The sequence below is a fragment of the Bubalus bubalis genome, chromosome 1 (assembly GCF_019923935.1).
Source record: "Bubalus bubalis isolate 160015118507 breed Murrah chromosome 1, NDDB_SH_1, whole genome shotgun sequence".
In the NCBI taxonomy this organism is placed as follows: Eukaryota; Metazoa; Chordata; class Mammalia; order Artiodactyla; family Bovidae; genus Bubalus; species Bubalus bubalis.
In genome coordinates, this window is record NC_059157.1 from 170,927,452 (window position 1) to 170,945,242 (window position 17,791).

Consider the following 17,791-nt stretch of genomic DNA (forward strand, 5'->3'; position numbering starts at 1 on the left):
TGGTTGGGCAACTGAGGATCCCACATGCTGCAGGGCATGGCCGAGAAAAAAAAAAAGCTCAAAAAAAGGACATCTATAGACAGAAATACACACATGTGCCAGGCAGCTTCTAAGATGATCCTCAATGCTCTCCAACCCTTGATGACCATGCCCTGTGTAATCCCCACCCCTTGAGTGTGGGTTCAACCTAGTGTCTTTTTTCTAACAAACAGAATATAGCAAGGGTGTCAATTCTGAGCTTGGTTATAAAAAAACCACTTTGGCTTCCTTCTTATCCTTCTTGAGTTTTCTCGCTCTTGTCACCTATTTGTTTGGATGAAGTCAGCTGCCATGCTCTGAGGAGCCCAGTCGAGAGGCCCATGGGGTAAGAAGCTGAGGGAGGCCTCAAGCAAAAAACCAGTGAAGAAATGAGGCCATCAGCCTAAAAGCCTGTGAGGAACTAAATCCTGCCAGCAAGACCTTGAGGGAACTTGATAAGCAGATAGTCTGGAGTGGAGCTATGAGGTGACTGCATTCTCAGCTGACAGCTTGATGACATCTTTGTAACAGACCCTGAGCCTGGAAGGCCCGACTAGGCCACTGGGACTCCTGATCACTGGAAATATGTGATAATAAATGTTTGTTGTTTAAAGCCACTGAGTTTTGGGGTAACTTGTTACACAGCTGCTGCTGCTGCTGCTAAGTCGCTTCAGTCGTGTCCGACTCTGTGCGACCCCACAGATGGCAGCCCACCAGGCTCCCCCATCCCTGGGATTCTCCAGGCAAGAACACTGGAGTGGGTTGCCATTTCCTTCTCCAGTGCATGAAAGTGAAAAGTGAAAGTGAAGTCACTCAGTCGAGTCCGACTCCTAGCGACCCCATGGACTGCAGCCTACCAGGCTCCTCCATCCATGGGATTTCCCACATAGCAGTAGATAGCTAATACCAAATGCATGTTTGTTTATGCATGTATTCCTTTTTAAAAAACTAAATAAAAGTATCTACTTTATTTTTTTTTATTTTTTAAATTTATTTTTAATTGGAAGATAATTGTTTTATATTGTGTTGGTTTCTGCCATACATCAACATGAGTTAGTCATAGGCATACATAATGTCCCCTCGCTCCTGAACCTCCCTCCCACCTCCTGTCCTGTCCCAACCTTCTAGGTTTTCACAGAGCACTGGATTTGAGCTCCCTGCAACATACAGCAAATTTCTACTGGCTATCTAATTTTACATATGGTAATGTATATTTTTAAAACCCTGGCCACTGTGCTTGCCACCAGGGAAAGAAATTTAAGATTCTAGGATGGGAGGAAACTTACTTTTTAATATAGACTCTTTTGTTTTATCTCAGTCCATTGTTTATTCAACAAACAAAGAGGCAAATAATAACATGTTTAATATTCTCCAATGAACAATCATTCCAAAAGCCCATTTCTAAAATTCTCAAATGAAGTTTTATTTTCTGTATTTACATAAGTTAGCTAACTCACTCACAAACTTTTTCATACTTCAACTGGAGCACATATTATATCACTTCACACACACAGAAAAGGAGACTCTTTCCTTCACCTCTTTGGGGGAAAAGGAAAATGCCTTCTTCTCAGCCCCATTCTCTGTGGCCTGATAATTCTGTGCTCCGGCCACACCAAGGGGTCCAGCTCCCCCAGGGGCCCTGTTTCCATCTCTGTCTCTTAACTCACACCTGCTCTCAACTTGGAAGTCTGCTCCTCCAACCCACCCTCCCCACTCCTAGCTAATTCTTATACCCAACTCTAGGCTCTTCGTCTGACACCTCAGCCCACTCCTGCCCCAACCCCCCCTTAGCAATTCTGTTCCTGGATATGCATCCCAGATAAGTGGGTCTCTCCCTACTTTGGGCTAGCCCTGTGCTTTAAACTTAGTCCCAGGCAGGTCTGCACCCACCTCAGGTCATTTTTCTGTGTTCCCTATTAGACAGTAAGCTCCTTGCAGATAAGAGAAGATGGGATAGAAGGCCGACATATGGGACTATGGTATGACACACCCTGTTCACTCCCCCTGTCCCTACCCGGAGCAGAGGCAGCAGATGTGGGAGCCCATACAGGGGTCACGTTCTCGACTTAAAGTCACAACAGATAATTGAGGATTTATGCTTACATTACCTTAGGAAGCACGTGTAAGATACCTTTATGGTCCAAAAATATATACACCAAAAATATATACATCATAAAACCATCATGGTGCTGGAGAAGACTCTTCAGAGTTCCTTGGACTGCAAGGAGATCAAACCAGTCAATCCTGAAGAAAAACCAGCCCTGAATATCCTTTGGAAGGACTGATGCTGAAGCTGAAGCTCCAATACTTTGGCCACCTGATGCGAAGAGCTGACTCACTGTAAAAGATCCTGATGCTGGGAAAGATTAAAGGCAAAAGGAGAAGGGGAGCGGCAGAGGATGAGATGGTTAGACAGCATCACCAACTCAATGGACACGAATGTGAGCAAACTCCTGGAGATAGTGAAGGATGGGAAACCTGGCGTGCTGCAGGCCTTGGGGTCTCAAAGAGCTGGACACAACTTAGCAACTGAACAACAACACAGGATACCCAGGATACCTTTAGTCACAGCTGACAGGAATCCTATCACTTGTGTGGCTTACACTGTAAGGAAATTTAATTACTTCATTCATCAAAATGCTCAGAGGCAAGACTCTCCCAGAATTTGTTAACTTAGCAGCCCAGTTTCATCAAGGGCCCACATTCTTCCCATCTCTCTGCTCTGCCGTCTTCAGGGGGGTCAGCCTGTTCCTCAGGCTAATTTCCCTCACAGTCACAAAATGGCTACCACACCTCCCAACATCACACCAGAGGAAGAAATGTTCCTTTCTTCCAGAAAGCTTATATATCATTTTTTTTAAGACTAAGAGAAAAGGCTTCTTAGACATCATCCTGTCAGACTTCTTCTTCATGTCTTATTTGTCAGAAATGAGTTGACGCCTATTCTACTTATGAGAGTAGAATGACCATGATGGGTTTTACATGGAGCACCTGGCTGATTAGGGTGTATGTTATCTGAGTAAAATCTGGGTTCTGCTAAAAAAAGGAATAGAGTGGGTAATAACAACACTGTCTCCTACATTGTGAGGTCCTAGGCTTCTGACTTTTAAACTATTGAGCTAAATTGCACATATTATAATTAGAAAATACTACATCATTCCCAGCACCTGGAGATTTATTTTTAAAATTATCATATATGTAACCTGAATCTAGCTTAGAACATGGATTTTTAAAACTTTGAGCTTCAATAATACTGTGTGAAAAAAATGAGGCAATTAAACCCAGAAACATGCTAGTGTTTGCCAAGAGGCTGAGTTGATAAATTTTTTCCCTTTTCCCAATTGGTCAGTACTCTTCATTGGGCTCAAAGAACAATCAGACCAGGAGCTGATACACTGGGCATGTAGTAGAAAGGAAAACACACGCTCTCAAGCGAGGCTGACTGACTAGTTTAAAATCCTAGTTTCACCATTTAACAGTACATGAACTTTGGGCATTGAAATTAGATTTTCTGGGCCTCTGTTTCCTTATGTGTAAAATATAGATAATAATACTGACCTAGATCATCACAATCATGGTATTAAATGTCACCTCTAAAAGTTAAAAAAATAAAAATACTGGCCTTGAAGCATTCTGAAAGAATTAAGTGAAAATCTGGACTGGAATCACATGACAGTGTATACAGAATAAGAATAAAATATCAAACCTCTTGCCATTGTAAAAGCAAAACAAACAAACAAAAATGGTGTGCTCATAGCACAAGAACTGAAGTTTGGCCAATGGATTAGAAGAGCTAATGCAGGGCCGGTCGCACAGGAACTTCATACACAGCAAAGGTGTCAGCACTGCCCAATGGCGGAAAGAGTGATTGCTTAACAGATGGTGTTAGGAAAACTGACTCATTATGAGCAGCAAGAAAATCCAATTTGGAGCATGGGACTGGGATGGAAAATGCCCTTCTCGCCTCTCAAACTGGCAGAGTGGTTTCAAGATGAATGGAGGTTCTAATTGTCTGAGAGAGAGCTCTAAAATTAATGGAGGAAATTGCAGTAGGGAATCTTTGTGAACTTAGGAGTTAGTAATAGAAAGCATTTCTTAAAATTTGATGAAGACAAATATTCTATGATAGCACCTATATGCGGAATCTAAAATACACAACAAACTAGTCAATATAACAAAACAGAAACAGACTCAGATATGGAGAACATACAGTGGTTACCACTGGGCAGGGAGGGGCAACTGGGGGTTAAGAGGGACAAACCATTATGTATAAAATAAGCTACAAGGATATAACGTATAGCACAGAGCAGATAGCCTATATATATAATATATATTCACGACTGAAGTGACACATACTCAGGAGTGGAACTGTCAGACATAATTGAGCACACACGCATGAAAAGTGACTGTTAAATTGCTCAGTCATGTCTGACTCTTTGCAATACCATGGACTGTAGTCCGCCAGTCTCCTCTGTCCATGGGATTTTCCAGGCAAGAACACTGGAGTGGGTAGCCATTCCCTTCTCCAGCTGATCTTCCTGAATCAGGGATCAAACCCAGGTCTCCTGCGTTGCAGGCAGATTCTTTACTGTCTGAGCCACCAGGGAATGCACGCATATATACATATGGTGATTCTATTTTTAGAAAAACACAGAAGTTCTTGATTTTTGAGAAAAGGAGTGGCTCTAGAATTCCAGAGTGTTTTCTTTAACCACTAGAGGGCACCCTACAGCGAGTATTTTGTTTTTCTCCTGTATGATCTTTAAATGTTTATTTCAAGAGAAAGTCAAAGAGTAAAAGAATAGCGAACTCTGATTTTTCAAAATAAATATTTTTTTAAACTTTCATTAACTTCACAAGAAATGATTAAGCATGAAGAAAGTAACAAAACAAGAGGGAAAGAAGTCAAAGTCCTGGAAACCTAAAAATGGATCAATCCAGATACTGTACTTGCCAAAAAATAAGTAAATACATAAGTTTTTCTCTTCAATTACTAATTAGTTAGAGAGCAAATCTAACTAAGTAGTTTAGAGAGTAAATCTAACTCCCCAGAAAGTAAAAAGAGAGAACTGCAGCACCAGGCAAGTGTCAATCCAGATACTGTACTTGCCAAAAAATAAGTAAATACATAAGTTTTTCTCTTCAATTACTAATTAGTTAGAGAGCAAATCTAACTAAGTAGTTTAGAGAGTAAATCTAACTCCCCAGAAAGTAAAAAGAGAGAACTGCAGCACCAGGCAAGTGTCAATCCAGATACTGTACTTGCCAAAAAATAAGTAAATACATACGTTTTTCTCTTCAATTGCTAAGTAGTTAGAGTAAATCTAACTCCCCAGAAAGCAAAAAGAGAGAGCTACAGCGCCAGGCAAGTGTTATACTGTGAAGTGTCAGCAAAAGATGCTTTATGATGTTGTGATAAGAGGCAATTCCCTACTTAAAAAGTCATTACGTGTTTTACTTAGTTTTATCGGATTGCCAATATATGCATGTCATGAAAATTTTAAAGGTACAAAATAGTCTCTCTTCTCCCCACAATACAGTTCCCCTCCTTAGATGCCACAACTGTTACTGGTTTCTTACACATCTTTCAAACGAATCTATACATGTATAAACATAGAATTGAACAAATACATTGAGTTCTACTCACCACAGAAATGACTGTGTGTTACCTACACTGTTCTCACTTTGCTTTTTTTCTTTCCTTTTTTTTTTTATCTTAATAATGTATCTTGGACATCCTTCTCTGTATGTTTGAATCTGCTTTATATCTGCATGACTATTTTTAGCAGCTGTTATTTAATGAGGTTACATTATTATCTTGTAATCCTATTGAAATTATACTTATAAATTTCATCACTATCCAGTAATGAACATTTAAGCTATTCCCAATTATTCCTTTTATTAATACTACTGCAATGAATACCGTTTGCAGAGGTTATTTTCACTGTGAATATCTGTAGAATGAATATCAGGACTGAGTCAAACCTAATACACAATTAAAGTTTTGACTGACATTATCAATTTGTCTTCTGCAAAGATTATATTAACTAAATTCCCATAACCCTGTTATCCTGTACCTTGCCCACACAGTTTTTACTTAATTTTTTTTTTTTAATCTTGGCCAATCTGCTCTGGCAAAAATATTGCCTCGTATTTTGTTTTGTGTTTCTCTTAATATAAGTGAGTTGAGCATCTTTTTCACATATTTAAGGAAAGGCTGGTATTAATCAGAATGAACTCTACCATATAAAGGCATAGAATGTGGAGATATTATCACCCAAGTTAAGACTAGAGGGAATTACATTTTCATGAGGAAAAGAGAATCTGGGAAACTCCTGAGCTGACCCCACAAAGGAGGCCTTCGACAACACCCCAAGCCATACTACTACTTTCTATGCTGGGACCCCAGGTCCTGAGCAGATCTCTAGGGGCCCTCCCTGTCAAATTGAGAGAAGACCAGACACCACCTGGGGCCAAATGTACTAAAGCACCTCTTATCCCCATTATCCTCAGCCCTGCTCTGACCTGATCCCCCTCTCAATCTTTCTCACTACACTTTTATATCAACTCTGTCCAATAGAAATGTAATGCAAGCCACACATGTAATTTAAAATTTTCTAGGAGCTGCATTAAAAAAGAAGCTGCTGGGCAACTAGAGAAAGCCCACATGTACCAATGAAGACCCAGCACAGCCAAAAATAACAAATAAGTAAATCTTAAAAAAGAAGTAGCTGTAATTACTTGTTTTAAGTTTATTGAAGTATGCTGCTGCTGCTGCTGCTGCTGCTAAGTCGCTTCAGTAGTGTCCAACTCTGTGCGACCCCATAGACGGCAGCCCACCAGGCTCCCCCGTCCCTGGGATTCTCCAGGCAAGAACACTGGAGTGGGTTGCCATTTCCTTCTCCAATGTATGAAAGTGAAAAGTGAAAGGGAACTCGCTCAGTAGTGTCTGACACTCAGTGACCCCATGGACTGCAGCCTACCAGGCTCCTCCGTCCGTGGGATTTTCCAGGCAAGAGTACTGGAGTGGGGTGCTTGTGTTAATTTGTGCTGTATAGCAAAATGATTCAGTTATGAAAATATATATATTCTTCCCATTATGGTTCATCACAAGCTATTGAATATAGCTCCCTGTGCTAAACACTAAGACCTTGCTGTTTATCCACCCTATGTATAATTGTTTGAATCTGCTAATCCCAAATTCCTAATCCTTCCTACCACATCCTCCCTCCCCCTTTGTAATTACTTTCAATATTTTTATATAACAAAATATATGCAAATTATTATTTCAACATGTGATCCATATTAAAAGTTACTAATATTCTGTATTCTTCTTTGGGGACAAAGTTTTTGTGTATTTATGCTCACAGCCCATCTCAAGGGCTCAGTAGCAGAACGTGGCTAGATCAGCATTGTCCAGTGGAACTTTCTGCAATGATGGAAGTGTTAGATCCTTGTTCCCATAAATACCATCTAACCTCCTATATATTCATTTTTTCTCCAGAGCATTTTTTCTTCTTCTTACATCAGCGGGATTCAGGTCCTCTCCTAAGGCCACTACACCACCCCTGGGCATCTCTAGTGGAGGCCACTTATTCTTTTATGCCCCAAATTACCAGAACCAGCTCCTCATGAAGCTTCAGTCGAGCTCTGTGTTGTCCAATGTGATAAACGCAAATAAGCATGTGGCTTCCTAGATGGAGCAGGGGTAAAGAATCTGCTTGCTAATGCAGAAAACGCAGGTTCGATCCCTGGGTCAGGAAGATCCCCTGGAGTAGGAAATGGCAACCCACTCCAGTATTCTTGCCTGGGAAATCCCATGAACAGAGGAGCCTGGCGGGCAATGGTCTATGAGGCCACACAGAGTTGGACATGACTGAGCCACTGAGCATGCACACACCTACATTTAAGTTAATCAAAATAAAATACAAAATTTCATTTCCTCACTTGCACAAACCACAGTTGTGGGGCTCAAGAACCACATGTGGTTGGTGGCCGCCATACTGAACAGTACTTCTCTTCTATTTCTCTTCTACCACCAGAAAAAGCCATCTCTCTCTGGAGACCACAGAGCTCTAGAATCTTCAACCATGCCCTCATGGGAATCATGGAACTACCTCTTCTGAGGAAGACTTTTAGAGGGTTCTCCTCATCCTTCATCACCTACAGAGCTACCCCATGCTGTCCAGCCCAGCGCAGAACACCACACTGGGGCTTTGTACCGTGTGTGTTCCTCTAGGTAACATCCTAGCTGAATATGTCTGGTACTTTCTTAGTTCCAACCTTGCCTTCACTCCATTTCAATCACTTACTCCCAGTACCCAACCTTGATCTGGTCATCACCTGGCAGTACTCCACCCAAGATATCTTTTCTTATTCCCTTATTGATAATTAATTCATAAATAATGCATACTAAAGAAAGAATTGACCCATACAGCTAAAAGGAAAGTCCCCTTTGGCCAGCCACCCCTAAAAATCAAGCCTCCCATCATGTGTCCATCTCCCAATCCCCTGTCCTTGTATTTCTAAACTTTGATAAGTGCATGTTGTTTTGCAACATGCTTGTTTTTCTTAACAATTTGTCTTGCAGACCTTTCCATGTCAGTAGATGTAGACACACTTCTTCCTTGTTTTGTGTATGTAAGGGCAGGGGAGGTAGTATATTCACATAGTTAAAGCCCCAAAGGTATGTAAAAAGGTACAATGAAGTTTTCCTCCCCATTCTTGCTCCTCATCCACACCATTCCCATACCAGTTTCATAGGTAACCATTGTTGTTAGTTTTCTTACTATACTTAGTTTTTCCTCATGCATTTCAACCAAATATGAATATAGATTCCTATTTTCTCCCATTTTATGCACATTTATACACTATTCTTAACCTTGAAGTGACTTTCCATATCTTGATTCCATATCAGAGTATTGAGAACATCTTCCTCCTTTTTTCAGCACCATGTTTTCCATTGTATGAAGGTGAAAATGAAGTCACTCAGTCGTGTCCTACTCTGCGACCCCATGGACCTACCAGGCTCCTCCATCCATGGGATTTTCTAGGCAAGAATACTGGAGTGGGTTGCCATTTCCTTCTCCAGGAGATCTTCCCCACCCAGGGATCGAATCCGGGTCTCCCGCATTGTAGACAGATGCTTTACTGTCTGAGCTACCAGGAAATATATGACTGCCCCGTAATTTATTTACCCAATCGGAATGGATGTTGATGGAGTCCTGGGTTGTTTTCAGTGTTCACTATTACAATGAGTGCTACAATAAAGAACTTTGTACCTATATTACTTTCTGTACAGAAGTATACTTGTAAGATGAATTCCCCAAAGGGAAACTGGACAAAGGGTTTTTGATTGCTAATTTTGATAGATATTGCCACATTGCCTTCTGCTGGTACTGTACCAATTTATACCCCCATCAGCATGTAGCTCAGTGTTTCCAACCTCTGCATAATACTCTGAAGACTATCACCCTTCCTCTTGGTGGGTATGGAGGACCGACTGTACTGAGGATATAGACTGCATTGGGTAGGCTCCTCCTACTGATGCAGGACGTTGGGTTGTTTCCAATTGTTGTATTACAACGATGCTGTAATAAACATGCTTGTCTGTGCTTCCTTGTACACGTATTTTTCCAGAATAATTAAAGTAAACAAAGCGCAAATGAAGCAGCTGTGCAAAAGCTCCAGGGTGGAAGAGAGCTCAGAGTGATAAGAAATGGAGAGAGAGCCAGCGTGGCGGCTGGAGCTCAGGCATGAGGCTGGAGACATGAGGGCAAATGTGCACAGGGTCCACAGCTGGGCCAGAAAGCCATGGGTAAGGTTTTGGATTTTATTCTAAGATCAAGATTACCTGATTCACATTTCAAAGACCACTCTGGCTGCTGCATTGAAAAATGGTTTCAAGGGAAAGAGTGGAAGCACAGGGACTTCCCCGGCAGTCCAGTAGTTAAGAATCCACCTTCCAATGCAGGGAATGGGGAGTGGTTCAATCCCTGGTGGGAAAACTAAGATCCCTGGCAGGGTAGCTACTAAGCCCTCCCACTCGAGATCCCGGTCTCCACAGCTAGAGAAGGCCAGAGCACTACAAGGAAGACCAGTGCTGCCAGAAAAAAAAAAAAAAGTGGAAGCAGACCAGGTTAAGGATGAATGTCAGAAGGGGCACCAGAGGCCTGGCTAAAGTGAAAGACTAGGTTCCTAGCAGGTTGCCCAAATGAGAAGTCAGTGGAACAAGAAGGGCTCTGCTCCCAACAGACACCATAGAGAGCACCGAGGGACACCTGGAGCCTCAGGCTGACAGAGCCTATGCCTGCGAGGAACTTCCTCTCTAGCAAGGCATTTGGAGGTTAAGCAAATCATTTCAAGTGTAGACAAGTCCTCACACAGTGTGATGGGGAATAGAGAAGTGGCTTTGACCTTAGAACGAAATAGGGTCATTTGTAGAAACTTGGATGGGCCTAGAGACTGTCATACAGAGTGAAATGTCAGAAAGAGAAAAACAAATATCGTGTAGTAACGCATGTATGTTAAATCTAGAAAAATGGTGGTGCTGCTGCTAAGTCACTCAGTCGTGTCCGACTCTGTGCGACCCCATGGACTGCAGCCCACCAGGCTCCTCTGTCCATGGGATTTTCCAGGCAAGAGTACTGGAGTGGGGTGCCATTGCCTTCTCCGAGAAAAATGGTGCAGATGAACCTAATTTCCAAGGCAGGAATGGAGACACAGATGTAGAGAATAAACATGTAGACACAGAGGGGAAAGGAGAGTGGGATGCATTGGGAGATTGGCATCGACATATATACCCTGTGGGTGCTAAGTCAATTCGGTCGTGTCTGACTCTTTGCCACCCTATGGACTGTAGCCAACCAGACTCCTCTGTGCATGGGGTTCTCCTGGCAAGAATACTGAAGTGGGTTGCCATTCCCTCCTCTAGGGGAGCTTCCTGACCCAGGATCTAACCCATGTCTCTTATGTCTCCTGCCTTGGCAGGCGGGTTCTTTACCACTAGTAATTCCTAGGAAGCTCCATATATATACCACCCTGTGTAAAATAGATAGTGGGAATCTGCTGCATAGCACAGGGAGCTCAGCTCTGACTCTATGGTGACCTAGAGGGGTGGGACGAGGAGTGGGGTGGGAAGGAACTTCAGGAGGGAGGGGATATATGTATACATATAGCTAATCAAGCCTATGGCTCAGATGGTAAAAATCTGCCTGCAATGCAGGAGATCTGGATTCCATCCCTGGATCGGGAAGATACCCTGGAGAAGAGAATGGTTACCCACTCCAGTATTCTTGCTTGGGAAATTCCTTAGACAGAGGAGACTAGTGGGTTACAGCCCATGGGTCCCAAAGAGTTGGACAGGACTAGGCAACTAACACAGAGAAGGAAATGGCAACCCACTCCAGTGTTCTTGCCTGGAGAATCCCAGGGACAGGGGAGCCTGGTCGGCTGCTGTCTATGGGGTCTCACAGAGTCAGACACGACTGAAGTGACTTAGCAGCAGCAGCAGCAGCAGGGCAACTAACACTTTCATTAACACTTATAGCTGATTCACTTTGCTGTATAGCAGAAACCAATACAACATTATGTAGCGATTGTATGCTAATAATATGCTAATTATATAGTAATTTTTATTAAAAGTTTATTAGCATACAATTGTATTAGAATACAATTTTTTATTTAAAAAAAATTCTACTCTCCCACTTACTGGCTGTGTTACATTCATCAAGTTTCTCTCTCTCTCATATCTGATTTCTTCATCTGCAAGAGATAGTGAGAAGTTTAAATGAGATTCTTTTTGAAAAGCACCTAACACTGGTTTAAAAAAAAAAAAAGGAGGTACTTAATAACATTTAGTAAATGTAGAGAAAAACACATCCCCTTTTCTCTGCCATCTGTCTTCTTGTGCCCCTGCTGCCTTTCCAGGCAATCATTTTGGTTCTAAATTCCTGCCACCTCCTTCAACTACAGAAAGTGGTTACCACTGAAGTCAACCCAGCTCATTAACTGTTTGCACATGGTTTGCCAGAAGCAGGGGTTGTCAAGTAAATGCAAATTAACTGTTTATACTCCTTTGGGTCTATTCTTTCCCCAAAGTTATCCTTTTAAAAAGTAAATGAATATTCTTCCTCTTTCTCCCCTTTTATTATCAGGAAATTGTAAATATCCTAGTAACAGTGGATGGAGGAATTAATTTATTTGATTAATGGATACCAAACTATTATGGTTAAGTTTATTGTTTCAGACCACAGCTCCACTGGGACATTAATAAATGTGATTGCTTTTGCTAGAATATTTGTTAATCCTGTGGTTTAGTGCACTGATAATGGAGCATGCTCTTCCCCTGACTTTTAATGAGCGTGCTCCACTGACTAGCAGAAAAGCAAAGAAAATAATTTTATGGACGTATATACACTAAGAAGAATAAGGTAGTTTTTAAAAGTCCATATGCTCTCAAAACATGTCACAAAGGTGTTCTTATTTGTAATTTCTATTTCCTATAGGTTTTTTTCTATAGATCTTTTTAAAATTTAAACTAGAAATCTGAGAAGTGGTGCTCTTAAATTCTAAAACAAGATGAGTTATTTCTAGCTATTGGGATTTTAGAAGACTTTCTTTGGCTTGGAGGCCTTAATTAACATGATTTTTGCAGTTATGGGGTTTTGCCTTCTTTGTGAGTATATAACTCAAAACTGACAAAATAATATGATGGTAATAGACATTGCTTCTTGTTGATTCAGGTCATAGCCATAGTTGAAAGTGAAATACTGTTATTTAAAAAATCATGAGAGCTTTGCACTCAAGGACAATAGATTACCAATGTGTTGATTCAAATGTTAAGGCTCATTGTGTACCCTTTCCTACTTTCATCTGCCCTCATACAAATCTACTAAATCAATGTAGTTTTTTTTAAGCCACATGAAATTAAAAGATCTTGCTTTCAGTGGACCATATATTTTCTTCCTGTCGTTACAGAGACAATCACTGTATAAATATTTATGGTGGGGATGAGGAGGGATAAAATTAAAACAGCAAAGAGAACAGGTGAGGAAGTCACCAATGGACAATAATTTCTGGAAGACAATTCAGATAAAGTGGGGCAGAGAAAGCCAAACTCCAGAATACACTGGGGAGGAGGATGCAGATCCGGTGAGAGAGAACCCTGGCAACGATGTTTAATATGGAGACCATATATTTAAATGGCCTGGCATGGTGTTAAGTGCTCAAAAAATGTCAGCCATTATGTTGTAACTCAGAACTTGCTTTTGTTACTCCAGATCAATACATAACATGTAATGTATTCTTTTGTAGACATGATAGTCCATAACATGTTCATCCATTTCCCTATTTGAGAAAACTTCAGATTATTGTTGTTTTTAAGGGGATGGTCTAAAAAAATTGGTGCAACAAACTCACTTATATACCTATCATTTAATGATTTGTGCTGTCATTTCTATAAGCTAGATTTTCTATGGGCTAGGTCAAAAGATATACACAAGCTTAATTTTAACTAATTAGACAACTGATTAAATTTTGTCACAAGTTGTAGCAGACACACTCTGGCCAGCAACACTGAGGACCACCTGTTTCTGTATCCTCCAGACAAAGCTGGATATTGTATTATAAATCATAAATTTACAGATTTTTGTCATTCTGTTGAATTGAAAAAAGACAGTTCAGTCCCTCAGTCATGTCCGACTCTTTGCGACCCCATGGACTGCAGCATGCCAGGCTTCCCTGTCCATCACCAACTCCCAGAGCTTGCTCAAACACATGTCCATTGAGTCAGTGATGCCATCCAACCATCTCATCCTCTGTCGTCCCCTTCTCCTGCCTTCAATCTTTCCCAGAATCAGGGTCTTTTCTAATGAGTCAGTTCTTCACATCGGGTGGCCAAAGTATTGGAGCTTCAGCTTCAGCAACAATCCTTCCAATGAATAATATTCAGGACTGACTTCCTTTAGGATGGACTGGTTTGATCTCCTTGCAGTCCAAAGGATTCTCAAGAGTCTTCTGCAACTCCACACTTCAAAAGCATCAATTCTTCAGCACTCAGCTTTCTTTATGGTTCAACTCCCACACATCCATACATGAACTGAAAAAACTACAGCTTTGACTAGACGGACCTTTGTTGGCAAAGTAATGTCTCTGCTTTTTAATATGCTTTCTAGGTTTGCCAGAACTTCTCTTCCAAGGAGCAAGTGTCTTTTAATTTCATGGCTGCCACTACTATTATAATTTGTGTATCACTGGCCTAGTGTAGTTGAGCATCTTTTCAGACATTTACCAGCTATATAAAGTTCTTAATTGGTGAGTTGATAATTCATACCCTTTGCCCATTTTTTTCTTTTTTTGTTTTTTATAAGATTGTAGGAGGTTTTTGTGTTTTACAAACATTAGTCTGTCCTATATTAACTTTGATTACCATTTTTCGCTAGGCAGAAGTCCCAAATTTTTATGTTGTTGAACTCATCAGATTTTTCTTTTTGACTCTTCATTTTCTGTCTTCCTAGAGGCTGTCTCTCTCAAACTGAGATTATACAAATATTCTCCTATATTTTCTCCTGCTATCTTTATTGTTATTTGTTTTAAACTTAGATCTTTAATTCACCTGGGATTTTTTGTTATTTATTTATTTTAAAGAGGGAGGTTTTTTTTTGTTTTTGTTTTTGCTTTTTTTTTCCGGCTGTGCTAGGTCTTTGTTGCAGTACATGGACTTCTCACTGCTGTGGCTTCTCTTTTTGCAGAGCACAGCCTCTAGGTACTTGGGCCTCAGTAGTTGTGCTGTGTGGGCTTAACTGCCCTAAGACATGTAGAATCTTCCCGGACCAAGTATTGAACCTGTGTGCCTTGCATTGGCAGGTAGATTCTTAAGCACTGGACCACCAGGCAAGTCCACGATATCTTTTTTTATTGAAGTGTTGTTAATTTACAATGTTGTGTTAGTTTCAGATACATAGCAAGTGAGTCAGTTAAACATATATATATATATATATATATTTTTTTTTTTTAGATTCTTTTCCATTATAGATTATTATAAGATATTGAATATAGTTCTCTGTGCTATACAGTAGGTCATTGTTGTTTATTTCGTTATACAGTATTGTATATCTGTTAATCTCAATCTCCTAATTGATCACACACACACACACACACACACTTTCACTTTTGGTAGCCGTAAGTTTCTTTGCTATATCTGTGAGTCTGTTTTCTATTTTGCAAATAACTTCGCTTGTATCACATTTTTAGATTCCACATAACACTTGCCTTTGTCTGGCTTACTTCACTTAGTACGATAGTCTCTGGGTCCATCCATGTTGCTGCAAAGGGCATTACTTTATTCTTTTTTATGGCTCAGCTGTATTCCATTGTATATATGTGCCACATCGTTTTTATCCATTCATCTGTTAACGGACATTTAGGTTGCTTCCATGTCTTGGCTATTGTAAATAGTGCTGCAATGAACATTGGGGTTCGTGCATCTTTTTGAGTTAGAGTTTTTGTCTTTTCAAGACATATGGCCCCATCTGGGATTTACTTTTATATAGTGAGAAGAAATAATAGTAATGAGCAACAATAACAGGTAAAATTTACTGAACAATTTCCATATGCCAAGAGCTCTGTAAGCACTTGATTTACTTCACTGGATAAGAAAATTAAGGATTAGAGAATTTAAGGAACCAGCCAAGTTTATACAGCTGCTAAGACACAAAAATGAAATTTTATTCCAAGCATTCTCACTCAGGACCTTATCCTTCCAAATATCCAGACGAAGAGTTAATTACGCTAATCGCATTTAAGAAACATCTTTCCCATTTAGCTGAAACACACATTTCACAGGACAAATTCTCACATATAGCCAGTCTATCTCTGGATTCTATTATAGTTGTGTCACAACTATATTGGTCCAGCTTTTATAGTACTTTTATAGTTTTATAGTACTTTTTCTCTCTGGTGAGGCGAATGCTCTCTCCCGACTCTTCTAAATGTATCCAATAAAATTTAAATATTCTTATTCCATACAAACATTTAAACCATTTGTTCAATTTCAAAGAAAATATATTTTCACATTTTATTCAGATTATATTAAATTTGCCTATTAATTCCTTTGAAAATTTACATATATATTAAATTTCTCTATCCATGAAAATGGTGTAATGCCTCATTTATTTAGGTCAATCAAGAAAATGTTAGAGTTTTTTAAAATATAATTCTTGTGGTTTTATCACTGAATCTGACTCTTTTTGTCACCATTTTGAGTGGGATTTTTTCCCCCATATCTAATAGGCAATTGCTAATATAGAAGAAACAATGATTGGGCATATTTCTGGCATTTGGCATTTGAGTTAAATAAAACATCTAATTGTTTTAATTGTTTTCTTAATGGAGTCTTGAATTTTCTAGCTATATAGTCATGCTACTGCCAAAAATTTATCCTCTTTTCCAATATTTATACCACTTGTTGAATTTATGGAGGAGTCCCAATACATTATTTAAAATTTTCAAAAAGTGTTGAATAGTGGTAAATGTGCCTAACCCAGCTTTGGCCCTGATTTTAATGACAGTGGCTTTAATTTTTCACTTGATAATATGATGTTGCCAATTGTAATTCATAGTTTGTGGCAAGTTTAAGTAGCTTCCTTTTGTTCCTATCATATTTGGAATTTTTATTAGAAAACCTACTTTGTCCAATTTTTTCATCTGGATTGCCATCATCACATAATTTTTAACCTTTAATGTGATAATATTCTAAATTATGTTGATATATTTCCTAACATTATAAAATGATATAATTCTGAAATAAGTACTTACGTGAATATCCCTACACTTCCCAAACCGTCCCAGATGGTGAAAACAGTTGGAAAGCACTTTACTTCATTGAATGATTTTATCATGTCCTTTAATACCAAAACTTACTACAAAATACAAAACACAAGAATGATGGAACAATTTTACTTATGAAAAGAGGGATGCATGCATGCTAAATAGCTACAGTCATGTCCAGCTCTTTGGGACCTTATGGGTGTGTAGCCTACCATGCTCCTCTGTCCATGGGATTCTCCAGGCTAAAATAATAGAGTGGGTTGTCAAGCCCTCTTCCAGAGAAACTTCCTGACCTAAGGATCGAACCCAGGTCTCCTGCATTGCAGCAGATTCTTTACCACTGAGCCACCGGGGAAGCCCTGAAGAGGGGGATCAGTTCAGTTGCTCAGTCATGTCGACTCTTTGCAACTCCATGAATCACAGCACTCCAGGGCTCTTTGTCCATTACCAACTCCCGGAGTCCACCCAAACCCATGTCCATTGAGTCGGTGATGCCATCCAGCCATCTCATCCTCTGTTATCCCCTTCTCCTCCTGCCCCCAATCCCTCCCAGCTTTAGGGTCTTTTCCAATGACTCAACTCTTCACATGAGGTGGCCAAAGTATTGGAGTTTCAGCTTTAACATCAGTCCTTCCAAAGAACACCCAGGACTCTTCTCCTTTAGGATGGACTGGTTGGATCTCCTTGCAGTCCAAGGGACTCTCAAGAGTCTTCTCCAACACCACAGTTCAAAAGCATCAATTCTTCACTGCTCAGCTTTCTTCACAGTCCAACTCTCACATCCATACATGACCACTGGAAAAACCATAGCCTTGACTGGACGGACCTTTGTTGGCAAAGTAATGTCTCTGCTTTTTAATATGCTGTCTACGTTGGTCATAACTTTCCTTCCAAGGAGTAAGTGTCTTTTAATTTCATGGCTGCAATCACCATCTGCAGTGATTTT